At 40.9% G+C, this 16,024-nt stretch overlaps 1 long non-coding RNA gene across 1 annotated transcript; it reads right to left on the bottom strand.

The window, feature by feature from the left end:
* Positions 1-3,351: 3,351 nt before the first annotated feature.
* On the bottom strand, positions 3,352-15,144 carry LOC111771101 (uncharacterized). Its single transcript, XR_002804759.2, has 4 exons — positions 14,963-15,144; positions 6,759-6,879; positions 4,586-4,669; positions 3,352-3,607 (listed from the first exon to the last, which is right to left on the bottom strand). It is a non-coding gene; the product is annotated as an uncharacterized lncRNA (long non-coding RNA).
* Positions 15,145-16,024: the final 880 nt, after the last annotated feature.

Consider the following 16,024-nt stretch of genomic DNA (forward strand, 5'->3'; position numbering starts at 1 on the left):
CTCAACCACTCAGCCACAGGGCTGGCCCTGTGTTTTCAGTAATGAGAAGAGTTCATGGGGCTGGCCCCGTGGCCGAGTGGTTAAGTTCTTGCGCTCCGCAGCAGGCGGCCCAGTGTTTCGTTGGTTGAATCCTGGGTGCGGACGTGGCACTGCTCATGAAGCCACGCTGAGGCAGCGTCCCACATGCCACAACTAGAAGGACCCACAACGAAGAATATACAACTGTGTACCGGGGGCCTTTGGAGAGAAAAAGGAAAAAAATAAAATCTTAAAAAAAGCAAAACAAGAGTTCATTTCTGGTCATAGCAGAGCAGCTTTTATTGAACAAACATCTGCTAATAACAATTTCGTACTTCAGACCAAAAAAACAGTGCGAACAATTATAGGATCAGAATTAAAATAACTGTTTGATGCCCCTGGGGAAAGATTGAAAATATAAGACTGAAACTGGAGGGGACATGATCCTGGAAATAACAGGAACAAACAATGTGGCATCACATTTAGACAGCTTCTTTCCCTGAAGGCACTCCTCGTCTTGCAAAGTACATGAGGGATAGAGCTCAGTCAGGAAGAGACTGGCTGACTGACTGGACAGAGGATTCAGAAGTCAGAGTGTGGTGTGTCAGAGTGACTGGAAGTTAAGGAGGGACGTTCCAGAAAACGGGGAGACAGAGTGGGGAGCCACAAAACTCATGCACAAATTCCCCTCAGATTGTTGGCTGACCGACAAACCGCACATGCGCCACATGAGACCCCAGGGAATCCAGGGGAAAGTATTAGCAAGAGGTTAAAATTGCTGAGCAGAGATGTCAGCAGATGCTTGATGCTGGAGAAACAAGTTTTCGAATTCAAGTCCAGCCATGTAAAAGGGGCTTATAAATTCTTTGTGCTTTTCCTTGAAACCCTAAGAGGGCCATACCTTAAGACTAAGGATCCCAGGACTAAGGATGACAACTGAGGCCTAAGGACAAACAACAGCAAGCCCATCCTGTCAAGTCCCCACAGATCAAGGTGATTCATCAACAGTTTAGCACTTTACTAGAACAAAACTCAACACTCTTCAGAGGAAGATAATACATCATCTACCATACGCTGCCTACAGTGTACAGTATATAATTTAAAAATTACTATACATACAAAGAAGCAGGAAGATGTGGCCCACAATCAAGGGAAAAAACAGTCAAACAGATCCATGGAAGTCCCAGATGTTAGAATTAGCAGATGAAGCCTTTAAAGTAACTCTGTTACACAGTCATACATCACTTAATGATGGAAACACATTCTGAGAAATGTGTCGTTGGGCAATTCTGCCACTGTTTGAACATCATAGAGCATACTTACACAAACCCAGATGGTAAACCTATTACTCAGCTATGTTACTAATCTTATGAGCCCACTGTCATATATGTGGTCCATTGCTGGTCAAAACGTCATTATGTGGTGTGTAACTGTACATGTAAGGGAATCTATTGAAAAAGATTGGTATAATGGGTGAAGAGATGAGGAATATCAAGAAAGATATGGAAACTAGAGAAAAGAACTGAATGGAAATCCCAGAACAAAAAACTATAATATCTGAAATAAGAAATTCATTGGATAAACTTAACAGCAACACAGAGAAAAAAAGGTAAACTTGTGAAACAGGAAGCATCAAAGCCAGGCCACATCTCTGGCTCACAGAAACAGTCTCTGCCTTCAAAAAAGAACTTTTACCCAAGCAAATCATATTCAAACTTCTGAAGACCAAAGACAGGAAAAAAATGTCAAATCATCCAGAAGAAACAGACACAACGTACTAAGGAAAGGAACAGTGATAAGAACAAAGGATGACACACTCATCAGAAACATTGGAGGCAAAAGATAATGGATTGTTTTCTTTAAAGTGCTGAAAGAAAAAAAAGGTCAACCTAGAAGACTAAATAACCTATACTAGACTTATATTCCACCATGTCATTAATTATTTTAAACGTAAATGGAACCCAACTTCCAATTAAAAGGCAGAGATTTTATGTAAAATCTTTTATAAATAAAAGACACTGACAGGTTGAAAATAAAAGGATGGAGAAATGTATACCATATAAACAGTGAACATAAGAACTCTAGTGTGATTATACTAATATCAAGACAGATTTCAAGACATAGATTACTGCTAGAGCTAAAATGGAACATTTCATAATGATAAAAACATCAGTCATAAGTGTGTATGCATCTAATGATAAGAAATGTTTATTTTCTAAACATCTGGGACAGTTATTCCCTTTAAGGAGAGAGTTGCTTTGATTGGGAAGATATTTTGATAAGCCTATTGGAGTAGGTGGTTTCTGTGAACCAGAGATATGGGCTGGCTCTGATGCTTCAGAGAAGCAGGTAAGATGACTTTCTTGAGACAAGGAGATAGAGTCACCACCTTTCCAGTTTGCCCAGGACTGAGATGTTTCTTGGAACATGCAGCTTTCAGTGCAAAAACCAAGACAGTCCCAAAACTGAGACAGTCCCAGGCAAGCTGGGATGGTTAGTCATCCTACAAAGAGAGGACTTCATTTGCTTTGGGAATGCAGGAATAAGAGTAAAAGAGGAGAACAGAACGGATTGTCGTGAGATGGTAGGAGGTTGTAGTGGACAAAGTGACCCCTTTCAATGATCCCTTAAACCTTAAGTAAAATTACTAACCTCACAAAATGATAGGTGTAAAGTATGCTTGGGAAACCTATGATGAGGTAGAATGGGTCAAAAACAGACAGCATATGTCATGGGCATGGTGTTCATGAGCAAGGACCGTGAGAATATAAGTGCTACGGACTGAAAGTTAGTGTGTGTGTTTCCCCCCCTAATTCATCTGTTGAAACCAAAGCCCCCAAAATGATGGTATTTGGAAGTGGGGCCTTTGGGACATAATTAGGTTTAGATGAGGTCCTGAGGGTGGAGTCTGCGTGATGAGATTAGTGCCCTTATGAGAAGAGACCAGAGAGCTAGCTCTGACTCTGCCACATGAGGATACAGCAAGAAGGCAACCTTCTTCAAACCAGAAAGAGGGCTCTCACAAAACACTGGATTGGCTGGCACCTTCATCTTGGACTTCCCAACCTCAAGAACTGTGAGAAAGGAGTGTTTTTTGTTTAAGCCAGCCAGTCTATAACATTCTGTTATAGCAGCAAACTGACTAAGACAGTAAGTCTTCGGGAATTTGTAGAAATCATACAAATGGCTTTGGACTATCATAGGCTAGGAATTGGTAGATTTGACTCAAGTTTGGGTATATTAAAGGCAAAAAGGACTGAGATTACATCTGAATCTTATCACTGGATTAGTTAAGGATCTTTGGTTTTTGAAAAATAGAAAATCTACTTCCGACCGGGTCACACAGTAAAGGGAATTTATTCGCTCACGTAGCTGGAAAGTCCAGAGGTAAAGTGGGCTTCAGATTTGATTCACTCCACACGTTCACAGTCACTTCCGGGCTCTGGTTCCATTTCTCAGCAGGTATCTCAGCAGCCCTCTTCCCTGTGACATTTCATACTCAGACTGCTCTCCCTCACGGCAGCAACAATGGCCATAGCAGTTCTGGGCCTCATATTCTCACCCCACAGCATGGGTCGGCAAATTTTATCTGTAAAGAACCAGACAGTAAATACTTTAGGCTTTGTGTCTCTGCTGTCTCCAGTCAACTCTGCTATTGTAGCGTGAAAGCAGCCGTAGAGAGACAGGCTGTGTTCCAGTAGAACTTTATTTATTGATTTGAGTTTCATATAATTTTCTGGTGTCATGGAATTCTTCTTCGGATTTTCTTCCTAATAATTCAAAAACGTAAAACTCTTCCTAGCTCAAGGACTGAACAAAAACAGGCAGAGGGCCAGATTTGACCCACAGGTCATAGTTTGCTGACCCCTGACTTAAAATACTGTTTGACCCGAGTTTTAAGTAAAAAAACTCTCTCCTTCCTGGCAGATGCTCCCTTTTCTCTTCTCTCACTCAAGATAACCCCATCAGTATCATTTATGTGCTAAAATCTTCCAAATTTTTATCTCCCTCCCAGACTGCTCCCCTATCACTAAACTCCTACAGCCAACTGCCTGCTCAACATCTCTATTTAGACGTTTAATACATTTTTAAATTAACATAACCAAAATCTGCTAGGAAACTCTGTTTCCTTAAAAATAGGCTCAGCTCTAAGCAGCAAGCAGAGGCACCATGGCAATCCCATGGGACTGACTCAATGCACAGGATGATGCTTAAGCATTTCTTATATTTCTGCATGCTTATGGTGAAAAAGAAGTATTCTGATTACTCTTTTTCCTCCTCAAGGGGTAAATAAATCAAGAAGGTGACATCGGACTAAGTAATTTTTCAGCAATATCTGTCAGCTGTGGGAAAGTTGGTGAGAAGAAATAGTCGTGATTCAATATCTTGCTTGCACAGAAGCCGCCAGTTCAAACTTGGGTCATGCCCTATCTGATCATTTATGATGTCTCCAAATACTCCAGATATTACTTTGAGTTTTTCCTCTTGCTCAACTGGCCTCTTGCAGCCTCAAGTGTGTTTTAGCTCCCACTGGGGAAGTTTAACTGCTTTCTTTCCTGTTACTTACAATTTGTACATCTCTTCAACTTGCCCTCAGTTTGTCCAACGGATCTAGTTCCTCGGCAAGTTGCTTTGGCTTCTCCACTCTCTCCTGCGTTTTGAAAAGTGTAAATTTTCAAAATAAAAATGAGTATGCCTGTGTACTTAGTCCTTCATTTACTCAATATATATTTTTTGATCATTGCTGTCCACTGGGCACAGTTTCAGCCCCTGAAAACACAATGATCCGTTAGCTGTGAGCCAGCCCATAAGACACTCATAGTTTATTAAGAGTAACGGAAATGTAAACTTACAATTGACAATACGGCGGTGTAGATGTTAAAACGAAGCCCGAACAAAATGTTTTGGAAGAGAGGGAAATAACAGGGATTCAGAGCAGATGATGCAGTTACTATATTAGGAAAAGGAAGAACAGAAGAGGAAAGGAAGGCAAAAATGAGAATGCGAGCCAAGATATTGTTAGTTGAGCCCCAAGAATGATTACTTCCGGAAAGAGGAAGAATTGAGAAGATGTATTGGGAAGATGAAATGCCTAATGAGACCATAAATGAGGAGAATTGCTTCTTATAGCGTATGAGGAGATAATTTTTATCAGATAATGAAATTGTTTTCAGTCTTCAGAATGAAAATGAATCCCTTGCTAATGCAAATCATGCTAATAAAGGGAGCGAGAGAGAATGTCGGAATTACACTTGGCTAGCGGTAGGCAGAAACCAACCTAAATAGTCTAGGAAAAAAAATGAAAGATAATGAAGTAATCAAAATAATTGCTTAATAGGGAATGTGAAAGATCTGAATTGTTAAATTATAAATGTACATTTTCAAGAAAAATGAGGTGACCTTAAGGAACAGATTAGAAACCCAAACTCACACCGGGTAGAAGCGATGCTTTTCATTAGCAAAACTGAGGATTAATTAAATCTGGGGAAGCTCTTTGAGATCCACTAGTGCGAGTTACATCAGAATACAATACAACTGGTATATTGGTATCATAATTAATGCTTAGCATGGACTTCTTTATTAAATGTATTCTGGCATAGTTCACGTGACAGATGTGAAATGAAGAGGACAAAAATGTGTTATTTAAAACCAAAATTGACATTAGCAGCTTTCAAAAGTGAGGAGGATGGGCATAGTTTATCTAGAGGGGAAGTATACTGTTCCCTTCTGTCTTTGAAATTGCCTTGAGACCCATTCCAAGCACTAAGGAGGGCACCATGCTCCCTCACCAACCTCTCTAGGGAACTAGGGAAGGGGATGAAGGGGGATGGCTTATCAATTATTTTTAAATTATCTCTGAATTGGATCTCTTGTTTCAGATGCCTTCAAGACAGACATCAGTGGGGAAACCAAGGAAGGACTGGTCCATATCTAGGGTGCTGGAGGAAAGGAGATCTGTCAACTGAACTAGTTCAGGGACTTAGGGATTCTGAGTCAAAGGTGATATAAAAATGGGAACCACATTCCAATCCTAGAATGTCAGAATTACACAGAGCTCACAGGAGGCAGAAACCAACCTACATAGTCTGGGGGGAGGGCACGTGACAGGATGGAATTGCAGCCAAGTTTACTCTTTAGTGATGGGTTAACTCACCTAATAACTGAAATATGGTTTTTCATTTAAGTTTGGCTGTTACTTTGAATTTGACACGAAGATTTTAAATTTGACTTTGTTTTACACAGCTTAAACTTTTGACCTCTAGAGATGCTCCCTCAGTCACATTTAAAAGATTTCTGTGAATTCTACAGAACAAACACCTTACAAAAAACGCTACAACTTAAAAAGATGTTATTCTGAAAATCCTTGCAGAAAACAGGAATAACCACATAGGTAATTTTTTAAAATTTGTTTTTAAATGCAATAAAAGTTATTTCCTGACAACCAGAATGGAAATTTGCAAGAGATTTCATTTGTTTCTAATATTTTATTTTTCTCATTATCCCCCTGTCTCTGAAATTCTCCAAAAGGCATGGTTTATAACCTGTTATTTTCCTCCAGCCACTGCCTTTGAACAAGCTCTGTTGAATCTCTCTTCCCCACCCTGGATATGTTTTGTGCTGTGATCTTCATAATGTTTTTCAGTCACTTTTAATATAAGAACGAGTCCCATTGGGGAGATGAGATTCACCTTCAAGTATTATGAAGTCCAGTCTAGTATAAATCAAAATGTCAATCTTACCTCCAATTCGAAGATTCTTTTTCTCCCTGCATTCCTTCAGTGAGGAAGAAGGCAAGGTCTGTTTTCTCAACTCTTCTCATCATTTCATTGTCCTGCTTCCTGATGTTTCTTTCTTCTTGCACTTGTGGGGCCCAGGAGGAAGGAGGGTGAGATAAGAGTAAAGATCTCATGTGTCTTGTGCCACTATAACTTTTTTTTTTTTTTGAGGAAGATTAGCCCTGAGCTAACTGCTGCCAATCCTCCTCTTTTTGCTGAGGAAGACTGGCCCTGAGCTAACATCCATGCCCATCTTCCTCTACTTTATATGTGGGATACCTACCACAGCATGGCTTGCCAAGCAGTGCCATGTCCACATCCGGGATCCAAACCAGCGAACCCCAGACCGCCAAAGCAGAATGTGCGCACTTAACTGCTGTGCCACCTGGCCGGTCCCATGTGCCACTATAACTTGCTTGTGCCCTCTGAGTGGCAGACTCTGAATGTGGGTCCTCAGAGGCCCTCACTCTGGCCTATACTGCACTCCCAGCTGCCGCCAGCCAATGGCCCGGGAAAAGCCAAGGAGAATCTGTGGGTCTATCTGAGCATCTGCAGTCTCCGCTCAGCTTCTACATGCCTGCCCCATGATATATACTCCACAGCCCTTTACTAGGGCGTCCCCTAGCTCAGGAAGGCTGTCCTCTTGAGTGGAATTCCTTCAAGATGCTTAGAGCTGGGACCCTTTCCATGCCATCCCACCCCACCAAACACCAAGTGTGCAGGCCGCCCATACCGCTGCCCTCTCTCTTTGCCTGGTCAGTCTCCCACCTTCAGATTTCTGCAGGCAGAAGCACACACTCCATGTTCAATTATTGCTTCAAACTCAAGGGACATAAATCCTTCTTCCCCAAAGCCCTGCCCACTCCTGGTGGCCCCAGATTAAGCTGACAAGTGTCTATGGTCTTCTACTATTGCAGGCACTTTGGTCTCTACAGTGCTTCTCTCCAGAACCCCTCCCCTCCACGCCATTTTCCAGCAAAGAACACTCTTCACTGCTCCACACTCTGTGGGGCGAGAGGAGAAAAGGCATAGTGCTCTTCTGTCCCAACAAATTCCCTTTCCAAATGAACTTTCACCTGCTTATTATGTAGGATGGGTGGGGTGGTGGGAGTAAGTGGGGGGTACAAGGGCCTGTCTTGCCATCTCTTGGCAAGTCCTGGAAGGAGTGGCTGGAAGCTTTCTCTGCAGTCTTTAGAATGTGAATTGACTTATTGACCATTGGCCTCATCTTTAGGGCTTAGGAAAATTCTGAGAGTACAAAAAAGTTCCTTCCTGTATTTTTTTTTACAAGCTTACTCCCTACAACCTCTAGAAGAGACTCATTTTAAAGACAGAGAATCTTAGGTAGAAAAAACTCATTATGCAGGTTTAAATGTGTCAGTGGTGGAAATGAGAGGTTCTGCTTCTCATCTGTTCAGCTTTCTTTCTTGTGCGGACCATGAACAAAACAGATAATGGTCCCTGCCTCCATAGAGCTTACACAATCAGGAAAGATGGCTAATCAACATGCAATTACAATAAAGTACAATAATGCTTTGATAGAGAAATCACAGAGCACAGACTAGGAGCCCCTAACAGGATGTGAGATTAGTATGCTAAAAGGTAGGCTTCCTGGAAGAATCACCTTGACTTTTGTGTCAAACATAAATCTTATCTGCCACCTCTGATTCTCCCAACTCCCTACACTGGATGGTGCTGCCAACACCAGGGACCCGACCCCCAGGGGTCCTGGGAGTCCCAAGCCCTCTATCTTGACTTCTGCTACCCATTCAGGGATTTAGCTCCCCGTGGTCATGAAAACGCAACACTCAAATCTGCTGAGGGAAACAGGATTGATGGATGACTCCAGCTTCTACGCCCTGGATCCACTACTGTGTTGGGGCTAATGCCCTGCTTCCCTAGGCCGCTCTCAGCCAGTGACTCAGTGACACAAGGATACTGAGGCAGGCCCATTCCTGCAAGACGTGGGACTCCTGTGAGAGGTGACTTTGGCTCTAGGATTCTCCATCAGCCTGACAGAAACTTTCTTAGAACTTCCTTCCCTGTCTCCATCATGATTTACACCTTCCTTGGTTTCTCCACCTTTTTCCCCTCTTCAATTTCCCTCATAGTTCTTTCACCCAGTAAATATCTTGGACATCTGATCCAGTCCTGAATCTGCTTCTCAGAGGACCCAAACTAGCACATTTCACCCCTCACTCTGGAAACACTTGTAGGGGAACAAAAAATACTTTTTCCTCTATCCTTTAGGTTTGCTGACGGGGGCCCTGTGAATTGAATTGACAAAAGACAGATTAGTGAGAGTAAAAGAGGGTTTATTAACACATGTAGCATGCATACACACGGGAAAAACTCAGTCATGAGTAGCTCAGAGAGATGGTTAGAACTTGGGCTTATATAGCATTTTAACAAAGAACAATAAATTTGTAGGGAAGTGACAAGACAAAGAAAAAGGTTTTGGGATTCCAAGGGTGACAAACTGTGGGAAGAGAAATATATGGGGGAAACTAATGAAGTACATTTTGTCTGTGCACGTCCATCTCGGTGCCAACTTTCTGTCTTCTTAATGGCCGTAAAACTTCCCTGGGAGAGAGGATTTGTTGGCAGTCCTCATGTCTCAGAAGTTTCTGCTTTTAGTCAGAAGCTCCAGGAAGGTTTCTTTCTGCATCTGTTGAATCTCAAATGCTTTCTGCTCAAAATAATCCTTACGAAAGAAAAAATAATAATCCTTATGCCAAAGTGGCATATTTGAGTTGCATATGTTGATCCCCTACACACTACACCATCGCATGTGGGATCTGGTGTCCTGAGAGCCTGCAGAAAGGGCCAGATGACATGAAATAGAAGAGTGGGGCAGTTAATCCAGATGGGTAGACTTTGTCCAAGGGGAAATAAGCGACAAGTGGGATTGGAGCAAACAGATTCCCTTTCTCCTTTCTTCTCATTCTGAGGCACTGTTTCTCTGTGCAGTCGTCTTGAGAGATCCTATATTCTCAACGAACACCTCTGCTGAGCAAACTGATGTATCTCTTCAAGGCTCACCATGAAGCAGCAGACAGGGTGGGAACACATTGCACATTGATTCGCATCCTTTCTTACTTCACTCAAGTTTTTTCACACTTGCTTGCCCTGGGATTGCACCTCCCTGGCCCCTCCATAACACATCAGCACTGATTCCTTGCCTCAGGCTCTGTTGTCTAGGAAACCTGGGCTAAGTCAATTTATACTAGGTACAGATACATAAGTAAGAAATAGCCTCTGAAGATGGAGGAAAATAGTCTAGACTTAGAGAATAGTAAATTTGGACACCTAAAGGCAAAAGGGAGTGTGGCTTTCCAAGAAATGGAGAGAAGTTCAATTTGGCTGCAGTGCAAGCATGGGGTGGGGGTATAGGGATTGTGAGAGGAAGGGCTAGAGAGGTATATGGGCTCACAAAATACTGTAGGGGCCATAGTAAGGAGGTGTGAAAGCTACAGAAGGATTTGCAGCCTTGGTGACGAAGTCAGACTTGCATTTCAGATCACTCTGGCTGCAGTAGGGAGACTGAATGGAAAGTGGGCAGGAAAGACGCAGTCAGGTTTGCAAACTCTCACTAGAGTTGTGGCATTGGTGGTCATTTTTATGGTAAAATGAAAGTTGCCTATCATATGTTAGCTCTACCAATTTCATTTAAGTAGTCCAATCATGTTATTTCCTATTACCAACTGAAGAAGAATTTTCTTTAAAGTTATTCTGCGAAAGACCCATGAAGTATAAAGAAGGGCTAATTTTGGTGTTAATAAATGTTAAAATGGAGTTTATTAGGAGTTTTTCTAAACCTATGGGATATTAAGAAAAATTATTCAAAATTTGAAAATAGGCAAATGGGATCACCAGGTGTCCTACAAGTGGAGTGCTAGACATTGTCTAACGTGCCCGAGGTGGGTATCTGATTCTGTAGGGGTGTGAACTTGTGTTTGGCATTTTATTTCCTATTGATTAGGAAATTTTACATCTCTATAAGGGTGGAGGTTAACTAGTAAAAAACTGATAGCCATGCAAGTGATTCTTGTCCAATAAAAATGCAAACAAATTTTGCCGCAGAGGGATACCAGTGATGGGAAGGTAACCCAAAGACCATCATGGACGCGTTGTCCTGCAGGACTGCAACCAGTTTTGTGTCTAACCTAGCAATCTTATTTCAACATTTTAAAAATGCCCTTTAGATAAACCTTACCATCCTTCAGCTTCCCTCATTAGTTAATAAGTTGAATAAAATCTTTGTCCCATCTTCATTTTATATTTTTATAAGTATAATGTTTTTAAGTTTTGAAAGTTATGTTTTGATATGGGAGAAACTTCTAGTGAACAATAAAGGAAAGACTGACAATAATTATTCAATGTGTGGTGGTATGATTTCCTTTATCATGCTAGAAAAGAGAGTCAAGAGACTGGTGCTTAATAACCCTATCACTTTCTTTATAAATACCTACTTGACACTGGTGTTAAGATGTATACATCTATCCTCTCTGTCTCTTATATTTTCCATCCAGGGGTCATTTTGGATAGTGCCTTTAGATTTATCTTTCAGTTTGCTAACTCTCTTTTTGATTCTATCAAATCTGCTGTTTAATCTATCCATACAATTTTTAACTTTAAAGGCTATCTTTTTCAGTTCTTGAATGTGCACTTGGTTATTTATTAAATCTGCCTGCTCTTTTCCATAGTACTGTTTTATGATTCTGATTCTTTTATGTTATCAATCACTTTAACTACTTATTTTCCTTTTTCTGTCAGATTTTTCTACCATGTGATACTCTTGTGATATTGATTCTGCTGCTTGTTATATCTGCCTAATCTGGTTTATGCTGGATTATTTTCTCCTTTTTTAAAAATTTGGATTGTTATTTCGAGCAGGGTATGATCAGAACTTTATCTGTGTAAATGCTGTGTGGCCTGGCCAAAGTTTGGACCCTTCCAGAGGGGATTTTGCCAGGAACCTCTCCCTGGGAGCAATTATTTTGATAATTTCTCAGTTTAGGGGTCCCAGACCCTACAAGTAGTGATGGGCAGGGCTGTGGTAACAAATTCTCAGGGGAGTCTTTTTATCTAGAGCCCCAGGAGATTAGATAAGATTCCTTGTTCTTTACCTGTGTTAATGAGCAGATTGTCTTCTAGTCCAACACGGTTTTTTTAATTAATTTTTTTTGTGAGGAAGATTAGCCCTGAGCTAACATATGTGCCAGTCTTCCTCTACTTTGTATGTGGGATGCCTCCACAGCATGGCTGATGACTGGTGTAGGTCCACAACCAGGATCCAAACCAGGATCAGACCACTGAAGTGAAGTGCGTGGAACTTGAACCACACGGCCACACGGCCGGACCCCTAGTCCAACATTTTCAGGAGAATGAAGTTTATAATTAGTTTCCTATTGCTGCTGTAATAAATTACCACAAACTGCTTATAGTTCTAAAGGTCAGAAGTTCAAAATATATCCCATTGGGCTAAAATCAAAGTATCAACAGTCCTGATTCCTTCTAAAGACTCTAAGAAAAAATGCATTTCTTTGCCTTTCCAGCTTCTAGAGGCTGCACACATTCCTTGGCTGGTGGCCCCCTTCCATCTCCAAAACCAGCAATGGTGGGTCGAGTCTTTCTCATCTTCCGTGGCTCTGACTTCTTCTGCCTTCCTCTTCCGCCTTTAAGGATGCTTGTGATGACATTGGGACTACTCAGATAATCCAGGATAATCTCATTATTTAATCAGCTGATTAGCAACCTTAATTCTGTCTGCAACCTCAATTCCCCTTTGCCATGTACGGTAACATTCACAGGCTCCTGGCGTTAGAATGCAGAATCTTTGAGGAGTCATTTTCTGCTGACTACGTAGTCTTTTGAAGATCTCACTTTATGCAAAGATCTTAGTTCTAACTTGCCACTCTGTACAGTTCCAGGCCTCACAAGCATTAAAACCAATGCCCTTAGGTTAACAAAACCAAAAGCTTCATCTAGTGAAGCTACAGCATCAGGTCACACCCTCTGTACCCTGGATTTCATTTCTCCCTTTCTCTCCTTAGGGATTTCTTGTTTGATCTTACAATCTCAGCTATAATTTAGTGGAATCTTTGCTATATTTATCCAGCATTTCTAGGGCTTCATAGTATGAGAATTTGAAGATTATCTAGCCAACAATGTTGCCACAAAAATAAATTTCCAATATGATCATATTCAATCAACCAGGGTACAAATAAAGGTACATAAAGTGTATATTCAAATACTTAAACATTGTAAATCAAGCCACAGTTTTTTTAAACTAAAAGGTTTTCTGTCATCCTAACTTGACAAATGCACTTATATAATGACCTGGAAGGCCAGATTTTAAGGTAGGACTCTTGAGTTTTTTGGAGTGCTGCACAGGATCTTGGCTGTGCAGGAGAGATGTCTCCCAGCTGTGGCCTGTCTCCTTTCTCTTTTCACCCCTGGCTCCACCCAGCACTCTGAGAGGCCTCATATACCTGCCTGTGGACCACCACCCCTCTGCCTGACTATGAAGTTCTGTCTGAATTCTTGGCTACTTCTCAGGCCAAAGAGTAGTGTATACAAATAGCAATTCCTATGGGCCTTGCTCTGTACACAGGGGAGTGACCAGAATACAGATTTTAAAGCACTGTGTGAAGGGCAGGAGTCCCCTTTGCCTGGCTCTCAGCGTGGTCCTGTAATTGGCTGCCAAAATATTTCCCCTCGTATCTGTCCTGTAAATTGCAACTGTCCAAGTTTAACTCTTGCTTTGGCTGTTGCAATAGCTTCCTAACTGGTATCCTGGTGACCAGTGTCACACTTGGTCATTAAGAGGCAAAGAACCTGGTTCCAAATTCTGGCCTTGCTACTTAGTTGTATAACTTTGGGCAACTTAACCCTTTTTGAGCCTCAATTTGCCTAGCATAGCTGCTCCCAAATTCCCAACTCACAGAAACCATGAGAGATAATAAGTGTTTACTGTTGTTCTAAGCCATTACCTTCTGGAGTAATTTGTACACAAAAATATATAACTAAAGTATTACTACTCCACCCCTGCTTCTCGAATGATGGCATGATATCTGTTATTCCAGAGGAACTTTCTAAAAACCTAATATAAAAACAATGGTAAAGGTCATTGACTAGACACATTTTAAAACATTCTACCTGTTCTATTCTCTTGGTTCTTTAATAGTCTAAGCATGGAATTCTTTTTCAAGATAAAGTCTAAACCAACAAACAAAAAAACTAAACTGTATATATCAGGTCAAGTCCCTCTAATATCAATGACTCTTCTCATGACATAAATGAGGATTTTATAACATGGGCGATGGAGGCGGTGCCGTGTCCCCCACTCCAACTATAAGCCTATTTTACCCTAGAGTACTGTAGTGACAACACTCTTTAAAGACAATCACTAAGCAACAGAGACCTTACTCTTGCTGACATTTATCTGGTAATATTGGGGAATAGGCTGGTTTGGTTGGTCAAACATTATGTTTAACGCTTACCAGCATTATGAGATTTAAGCTATCTATAGAAACTGTCTCATGTCTGAGACAGTCATGAACATAATTGTCTTCTACAATGTAGACAGTGCCAATTTACTATAGTCCTATTCTGAGTCATTTAAACCTGTTCCTAATTTCTCTACTTTTGTCATTTATTCATTCCTTCATTTATTAGTTCAGCATATATCAACTATCTTCTATGTGCTAGCTCTAATAGAGAGTAAAAACTAAGACACTTGCCTTACTCTCAAGGAATTTAGAGTTTAATAAAGGAGAAAGAGAATTTGCAGTCTCTCTCTAAAAGAAAGAGGTGCTTTTAGAAAAATAATCCCTTGGTGTGAAGAGGAAGCACGAGTGTGTGTACATGCGTGTGCACACAGATGCACTCGCGTCTACTTATCCTCCATGTGGGGAAAGGATATTGCAGGGCTTTTTAAAAAACTTTTTACTGAAGTATGACATACATCCAGAAAACTGCACAAATCGTAGGCATATAGCTCGGTGAACTTATTCAAACCGAACACACCTAGTGACTAGCACCCAGATAAAAATACAGAATTTCACTAGCACCCAAGAAGACCTTTTCTGGTCAATACTTCAGCAGGGAGAAGGAAATATATCAAACACCCTTTTTTCCTGTTCAACACTCTGCTGAATGCATACCTTCCTGCACCATGAGTCACCCTCAGACCATTATTAGTCAGTCTTCAAAAATAGTTTCTGTGAGACAACTCCTCGCTCCTCCCAGGCTGAAATCAGTGATGAAAGTCCAGGTGAACCAAGGCAAAAATTTCCAGCTGCCAAATTAACATCCAGAAAGCATTTTTTCTTCACAAAAGATGTGTCTAGACTCATGGAAATTAGAAGGAAAAAAAATCCATTAGGTTATCAGGTGAAGGATTGTTCCCTCTGATATAATTCCTAGTTTTTTCTCTAATTTAAAATGAGAGCAGCTGTTCTTATTCAAAGGCAATTCATACACATAAAGCAAAACTAATGTACCCTTTATTATAGGAGTAGACGGGAAGCATGCACCAAACCAATTAGATAATATAACCCCATAATGTTACATCAAAGTATGTGGCATGTTATTAGAAACCAAGTGATATAACACATCTTTTATTTTGTGTTTAGAAAGCACAGGATGGTTATCTGACCCAAAGGTGAGCTCATGTGGATACAGACAGACAAAGCATCCTCCATCGAGATATAGGAGTGCAGGGCTGTGGTGTTTGTACCTCCTTGAGTGCTAATATCAATCAGTAGCTATGAGAGATGCAAAAAGTCACTCTTTGGGCTGAATCTTCCTTTAATCTTTTCTAGAAGAGCCTCATCACAGTTGAAACAAAATGGCTAAAAGTAAGAGTGAGTCTGTAGTAGGCAGATAACTCAGGTTGGGTCTCTTGGATCAAATATTTGATGTCTTTTCATAGAAAGGGCAAAGAAACCTGAATCACAGCATTTGTGTTGTAAATTTCCATCAAGTCTCTATTGTTTAGTGACTTTCTCCAAAGAATTTGAAACCTACTTGCACAAAAGCAAAACTAGTAGCTCTTTTAGGCAGAAACCATGTTTTTATTTTGTTTTCTGTAAGTACAACATCTGCCATAGTACTTGGGACCTAGTAAGTGTTTAATAAATATTTGGTGACGGAAGAATGGCTGTGTGTGCTGAGCTAAGGAGTTAGAACTTTATCCTAGAAGCTATGGGGCGTCATCTCCTGAA

This window comes from Equus caballus, chromosome 28, assembly GCF_041296265.1.
Source record: "Equus caballus isolate H_3958 breed thoroughbred chromosome 28, TB-T2T, whole genome shotgun sequence".
Classification (NCBI taxonomy): domain Eukaryota; kingdom Metazoa; phylum Chordata; class Mammalia; order Perissodactyla; family Equidae; genus Equus; species Equus caballus.